This window comes from Macadamia integrifolia, chromosome 9, assembly GCF_013358625.1.
Source record: "Macadamia integrifolia cultivar HAES 741 chromosome 9, SCU_Mint_v3, whole genome shotgun sequence".
Classification (NCBI taxonomy): domain Eukaryota; kingdom Viridiplantae; phylum Streptophyta; class Magnoliopsida; order Proteales; family Proteaceae; genus Macadamia; species Macadamia integrifolia.
The window spans coordinates 7,089,539-7,097,770 of NC_056565.1; positions in this window are offsets into that span (position 1 = coordinate 7,089,539).

Below are 8,232 nucleotides of genomic sequence, written 5' to 3' on the forward strand. Positions count from 1 at the left end.
AGATTCGTTTTGACATCCTCAATAGAGATTGTCTCTCTACCATAAATCATGGTATCCCTAAAATGCTTATAAGATGGAGGCAGAGAACATAACAATAATAGGGCCAAATCTTCATCGTCTATTTTAACATCTATCCTTTTCAAATCAGTAACAATAGAATTGAACTCAGATATATGGTATTTAATAGAAGTACCTTCACCCATATGAAGGGTATACAGTTGTTGCTTCAATCTCAACCTATTGGTGAGGGATTTGGTGAGGTAGAGGTTCTCTAACTTCACCCATAACTCTGCAGCCGTTTTCTCTGAGAGAACTTCCTGTAGAACATCATTTGAAAGGCACAACTGAATAGCTGAAAGGGCTTTATCATCCAAATCGCTCCAATCATCATCAGACATAGTTGTAGGTTTCTTCGCCTTCCCAAATATGGTTTTCTTCAAACCCTGCTGCGTGAGAACAGTCATCATTCGAACCTGCCATAAACTAAAACTGATGTTGCCGTCAAACCTATCAATATCGTATTTCGTTGAACCCATAAATCGAAGTAACCCAGAGCTCTGATACCAGTTTGTTAGATCAAACACCAAGAAACACTAATAAAGAGAGACAATAGATCCGTACGACACAGATATTTAACGAGGTTCACACACCAGGGTGGTGTGCTACGTCCTCGGGCGAAGAAGAAGATGATTCACTATGCAGAAGAGAGATTACACCCTAGCAGCGGCGAGGAAGAACTCGCCCTGAAACCCTAGCTTCGTGAAAAACCCTAGAATACAATGACCTTCTCAACAAGCAACAGTACATTATATATACTCCAAAACGCGGTTCGACCCATCGGGTCGCGGTCGATCCGGTCAAACCATACCACGGGGGCGTAGCCCCCGCACCCCCATACGAGATCAGTGATGGGATAGGCCCAAGCCCTCTGCTTCCATCACAGATCTCAGAAAATTTCCCATTCGGGTCGCCACCAAAATATGTCGGATTGGGTCAATCTTCAAAACGGGTCAAGAATTCAAGACAAACTTAACAGTTTTGATTCTCATCACTCTCCATCTTCTCGTTCTTTTCAATTATCTAATGTTTTGCATGTCCCATTTAATTCAAAACCCTTCCTTTCTGTTCAAAAATTTCAAAGGACAATGGGGTCTACATTGATATTTGGTTGCCTTTGCTATCCTTACCTTCGTCCCTACAACTGTTACACACTCAATTGCGCTCAATTCCCTATGTATTCTTGGGCAACAACCCCTCACACCATGGCTATCCATGCCTAGATCTATCTTCTAGTAGGTTTTATGTAGCACGCCATGTTCGTTTTGATGAATCAGTATTTCCGTTTGTTTCTCACTCCATTCTTGGTCCACACCCATCCGCCCGCCTAACCCCTTCTTCCACGCCATGGGCTGCTGTGTCAATTCAGGTACCCTCCCATCCTCCCACCACTCCTTTATGTCCACCTACTCCATTGCCCCCCTCTTCCTCTACCACTGGCTCCCTCCCCTCCCTCAGCCCATTACACCTACTGCCCCCTCTCTCGCTATCCTGTCATCCTCTCCACGGTTCACCATACTGCCATCCCCTATCCCTTTCTCACCTTCCTCCATGTCCCCTAGCCCACCTTACCAAACCCGCCCTGTAGTGGATCTCTACCGCTCCCCACCTTCCTCCCTCTCTCTCCCCCCCCCACTAGTCTACAACTACTTTAAGATTCTACCCCTCTGCCTCCCACCCCCACACGCATCCATCAAATACAATTATGCTCTCACCCTCAAGCTGCCCAAGCTCACAACACGTCCTCCATCGCCTCCTTTTCCCCGAGCCAACCTGCTTTAGTCGAGCCACTAATATCCCTAAGAAGGCAGAACACTATTATTTGTTGAAAATCCAGACTCCGCTGCCTCCTTAGCTGGGTAATCTGCTGTTGGAATAGCCTGCCTAAAGTTATGTGATATTTTTTAAGAAATAGAATTCAAGAAAGGCCACAAGTTTATCTATCTCTGTAGAGCAAATCAGGGAATCTTCTTCTATTACACCATGGCCACCACCGATGCCAATTCCAATTCAAACCACAGGGATCCCACTGTCAAGTTTCTAACACACATTAGACCCTCCCTAAGACTTTTAAATTCAGCTTCAAAAATCCCTTTCACTCCCGAATATTTTTTGAAAGGGACTGCCTCACCTGTCGACAGCTATCACTTCATGTTCTTTTTTTTTGGTAGAAAGCTATCACTTCATGTTCAAGTTCAACCAACCATTGAGTTCATGGGGTTCTCTTATTTGCTATTTTGGACTACAAGGCATGCAAATAAGGTTTTCTAAATTCAGGTGAGGCAAGAAGTACTTATTAATCGTTGGGACTACTGATTAAAGCTTCAAACGAAAATATCAAATAGTGAAAGTTAATTGGTTTAACTCATAATAACAATAATAATAATAATCTGTTAAATCAAAGAGAGATTAATATTATGAGTGTTTTGACAGATACGAACCATCTTAATTTATTCAATAAAAATACGTTGAAAAAACAGAGAAAAGGTAATGGTTCTCTTCGATTAAGAAAACATAAATCAGAATTAGTAGGAGATAGAATAAATCAGAATACAGAGAAAAGCAAAGGGACGATTAATTACACCTAACAGTACTACTTATATAAACAGTACCGCGCTTCAATGCCTCGAGAGGAACACAATGAAAGAAATTAAAACAATTATAATAAGAGAGAGAAGAAAAAGAAATAAATAAGACGTATATGACCAGAGACACAGTGGTATACAAGGAGAGATAATGACGATAGGATTGGAGTTTCACTAGGAGATCTAGGATGATAAGATATATATTTGAGTTTAAATTGGGTAGGATTTTGAGTTTCAAAAAGAAATGGATGGTGATTAAGGATTTAGTCTTGGGTAATGGATCAGTATCAACCAATTCAAATTGTATCGGTCCAAATCAATCAATTTTACATCTATTCTGATACTGATACCTGATCTGAATTGACCAGGCATCAATAACAGTCTCAACTGATATCAATATGATATAGCGGATTCGATACCAATACTGATACCTAGAATCATGGGTAATAGGATTTTTGGTTTAAATGTGAGAGAGGAGGAGGAATTAAAGCGACTCAGGCTAGATAGAAGTAAGAATAGAAAACTTAAATAGAACTTTTTTTTTTTTTTGGTAATAATGAGAAACTCTCTCTGCGTGATCTAAAGGCTGGATTTTGTAGGGTTTGGAAGGGTGTCTTTGAGCTACCATGCTCTGTTACAGGTGGGGTTGGAGACGGGAAGGTTGGATTATCTTGCAAAATTACATAATTAGACTTCTCCATTATACTGTCACATTGTTGTACAAGGGGCAAAGGAATCCCGTTACAAATTCTGTTTGTAACATGCTCGGTTACAAACACATGATCCTTTAGTAAAATATATGTCGGATAACTGTAGACTGTTGTTATGTTCTACATTGCTTGGGACCTAATTAATAGCTCACCCCGTGTCTCAGGTTCAACTTAAGAGGATCAAAGCGTACCAATGAAGTCTCATTTGGCTGATATCAAAAACCAATTTTTTTTTAAGGCAGATAATAAATTGGGAGAATCAAAGAATTATATTCGTTAAATTCCATCAACTAGGTTAGATCCGGTGTGTTCTAAACGGATCACTTAGGAATGATTTCCTAAACAGCGTATTATCTTCGCAAGTTGGATGAGGTCCAATTTTTTGTAGACAAAGTATGTAAGATGGAATATATAATATTTATTCTTAAAAACTCAATTGAGGTTCTATCCCTGTGTTAAGTAAAGAGCCAGTATGAAAACGAGCATAAAATAAATAATAAAAAATCTAGGTTCTAGCCTGAAGAGAGAGAGAGAGAGACTGCCTTAAACATTCAGCAACTTCATGTTTCCATAATTTATCTCTTTTTTTTTTTTTTTGTTAACTCCATAATTCATCTTCTCGCCATACTACCTATCATTAAGTATATTGTCTACTTAAATATAAAAATTCTTATCCACCATTTAGAAACTAAAATAAATATTTATAATGTTGCTGCGCATAGGATAACCACGTACTTAAGAATTCAGTAATACATACCTACATATAAAAGAAATGAGAAGATGTATAATAAACTATTTAAGACCAGTTAAGACTAATGAAATTAATCGAAAAGAAGAAAACTAAAAGTCTAAGATAATATGTAGAACAAAAATCTAAATAATTTATATAGAAATATAAAGAAAACTCTAGTCTTTTCGTATGTGACTAATTGACATTTGCTTGTCCTTCAGCTTCCTTTTTTGCTAGCTTAGTAGCCTCTCGTGCTGCCAATTCAGCGGCTTTCTTTGCAGCCAACTCAGAAACTTCATGTGTGCTCAGCTCGGCAGAAGTCATGAATACATTTGTGCAAGTGTTGCATTTATACTTATACTTCCTGTGGCACTCTTTGTTATGTTTTTCCATACCAGTTTCTGATGTAAATGTCCCCCCACAATTGACACATTCGTAATGACTTTCAGGACTCTGCATGATGATTTGGCAAAAAAAAAAATTAACCAACACAAAGTAGCTAACACTAAGAGTATGTGTGAAGGGATTCAAGATGAATTGAGATTAAATAAACAACTAAAGTGCAATTTACATGCACTTGAGATCTCACCTTTGTAGCATGAAAGAGGATCTTCATATCCTTTGCATTACTAAATGCTATTTGCATGTATCTATTGGGGAGAAAATGCATGTAATAGAAATTGAACCTATTAAGCCATGCTAGTATGAACTAAGAAAAAAAATAATAATAGTAATTGTTTAGTACATGTAACGTTATTTTTATGAAAGCATGTTATTCAAAAAATAAAAAGCTTTAAAGAATGGAAAAGTAGTAATATTAAAAATACAAAGCTTGTAGAATGCCCAATAGATCAAACAAAGGTACTACAACATGTAAACTAGCAACAACTCCAAAAAGTGTTTGAGGCTAAAAGAACATGATACTTCAATTAGTTCCCAAAATTTGTCAACTACTAAGTTTGAAAATTTAAATTTGGATAGTTTAATGGTTCAAATACAAGGGAAATAAAATATGAACATTCAGTAAATGGTGAGCCATACGATTCTTAAGGATCGCAAGATTTGATACATGACAAGGCCAGTCCATAGTCATGTGTTCACCTAATTATAGGATGGGAGAGATCTTATTTATACCTAGAAAATATCAATCGAAGAATGACATATATTAAGAAACCGAAGAACATGATGGAGGAGGAAATGATTTCATTGGGGTTAGGGACCAACGAAAGAATAGAACAGTAGCGTTATTCTTTAAGCTCACTAGCAACAAGCCCATGAGTTATTTTCATTATCATCTAGAGTCTATGCTAGAATTTATGTCCATTAATTTTACTGTTGTTCAATTGGCTATCAGATATCGGGCAGAATGTTGGGCAATTAAGAATTTTCATATAGAGAAGCTATTTGTTATACCCGTGCGTAAAAATGTGGGCTAATTTCAACTTTTTAACAAAAGTAATGCGACTCAAGTAACAACCACTAGTAATTTGTGGGTTTGCCGTGCTTAAATAGTAAAATATTCCAAGAGGTGGGGCCCACATACTGAAAACACCTTAGAAAGAGCCCGTTCAACTTAAATATCCATTTCCACACAAAGGGACCAATTCGGATTTCATCAGTGAAAACCTCCGGGGAGTTATACCGGTCAAAATCGGATTATTTGGGTATGGGGCCCGATCCCTCGCACCCGAGTAACTCAAACCCAATCCCAAGGATAGAACAACATAATTAGAAATAGATTAATATATTGGGACACCCCAAGGTGGGCCCGTTATCTCAAATTATAGTTTAAACTAGTAATGGGTGAAAACCCATTTTTCCCCCAAATAGGCCTTAGTTAATTAAGTGACTATAAATAGACTATTACCATTCATTCTCCACCTACCAAAGTAAAAGCAAGGAGAAGGAGAAAGAGAAGGAGAGCAAGGAATGAAGAGGAAAGGAGGAGCAAGGGTTTCCTACCAACTAAGGTAAACTCCACTCACTCTAAGTCTCTAACTCCATGTGCTAAGCTAGGGGTGTCAATCGGTCGGTCCGGATCGGTTTCGGTCCGGTTGAGTCGGTTTTGGTGTGGAAAGTTGAAACCGAAACCGAACCAATAAGGAAATTCCGGTTTCGGTTTGGTTTCGATTTCAGTGCGGTTTGGTTTCGGTTTGTCTTTGGTTTCTTAAATCGATTTGTAACCGGGTTGGTTTTGGTTTTTGGTCCAGTTTGGATTCGACTTTCCATACAAATATTTACAAAACTATGCAAATTTTGATTTTTTTTAATGAATTTTGGAGTGTTTCGGTTTCTTACCGGTTTGGTTTCAGTTTCAGTCTGGGTTTTGAGCCGGTTTCGGTTTGGTTTCGGGTTCATCCAGTTTTCGGTGTGGTTCAGTTTGGTTTTGGGGTTACAATACTCCAAACCGAACCGGCCCAATAAGGCTTCGATTCGGTTCGATCCGTGTTGTTATCGGTTCGGTCCAGCCGATTTTACCGGTTCGGTTTAAGAATTGACACCCCTATGCTAAGCTCTCTCTCTCTCTCTCTCTCTCTCTCCCATTTCCTCTCTTTTGAGCTAAGAGAGATCGCCCCAATCGAATCCCACCTCTCCACTCTCTAAACTTACAAATAAGAAAGGGGATTTGGTGTGGGAAACTTACCCTAGCAAAATCGTGGGTTCATTTCAAGTTTATAAACCCTCCTTTAAGAAACCCCCATTAAAAACCCCAATTTGAGTAACACAAAACCTAGAAAGGGGGAAAATTACTAAAACCCACCTTCCCACTTGTTAAAACTACAAATTGGGAGAGGGTTTTAGTGTAAGAGACCTATCCTAGCAAGATTGGCGGATCAATTTGAGACCCTGTACCCTCCCTTGTAAAATCCCCAAATTTGGGTAACTAAACCCTAGAAATAGTGGGTTTTATCCAAACCCTCTATATCTCACCATTCAAACTCAAAATTGGGTTGGGGAAAATAAAATTAAATACATGTATAGTGTATTGAGGTGACCACATAAGCCATTGGTGGTCACCACCTACACCCTTAACCGAAATTTCCTAATTTAGCTTAGTCGCGACTGGAACTTTGAGGAATTTGGATGCATTGTGTAAATCTATCTTAATTAAACCATTAAATACACTTAATCTAAGATAATTGAGGTGGGTGAATATCCCCCACATATAAATTAGCCCTATAGTTATAAAACCCCCCAAATTGAGAACAATTTCAAAGAAAAGGGAAATAGGAAATGAAGCTAGAACATGTGCCTAGGGTCTCATTTCTCTATGGATGATTTATTTTTTAAAAAATCTTATGTATCCTAGGAGTAGAACCAAAAGGTGTTGAGACAATGCGGCGCAAGACCATCGGCTGTCCATCATCACCTAAGACTCGAGGTGAGGGAATTTTGTATGTTTTTATGGAATGCTTACTTCATATCGCATATGTGGGTGAATCATATCATTTTGCATATTATTATCTTATTCCTTGTGTAAAGTATTGATATGGCATGAGAATGTGGATTATGGATGTGCATGTGCATGTGTGACTGGGATGCAGGGTGGCCAGTGTTGGGTGCCTATGCACTGTATGCCCAGCGGAAGTGTGTGTATGTGTGACTAGGGTGCAGGTTGGCCAACGGTTGGTGCCGGCAACACTGTATGCTCATGGTGAGTGTATGTGTGTGTATGTGACTGGGGTGCAGGGTGGCCAACGGTTGGTGCCAACGGCATTGCATGCTTAGGGTGTTTGTGTGTGTGTGTATGTGGAGACTGGGGTGTAGGTGGCCAACAGTTGGTGCCGGCAACATTGCATGCCCAGGGTGTGTATGTGAGTGTGATTGAAATGTGTTGTGGCATATTAGAATGCATTGGGCTAGGATAACTACCCTGGTGCTACGACCAATAGGGGGTAAGGTATTGGCTATCCTACAGCTCAGGCAACCAAAGGGGTTCTCCGAACTGGACCAGGGCTGTAGGATGGGATTATTGATAAGGGGTTTGCCATGATCGAAGGGGTTCTTCGGACCTACACATGTAGGCTCCTGTCTCATAACTATGTTATAGTAGCACCAACACCAATATAGACTTAGAATGTGTTGGGCTAGGAAGATAACCCGAGTGCTACAAGCCTTGCTAATAGAGGTTTATGTATTGGCTATCCCA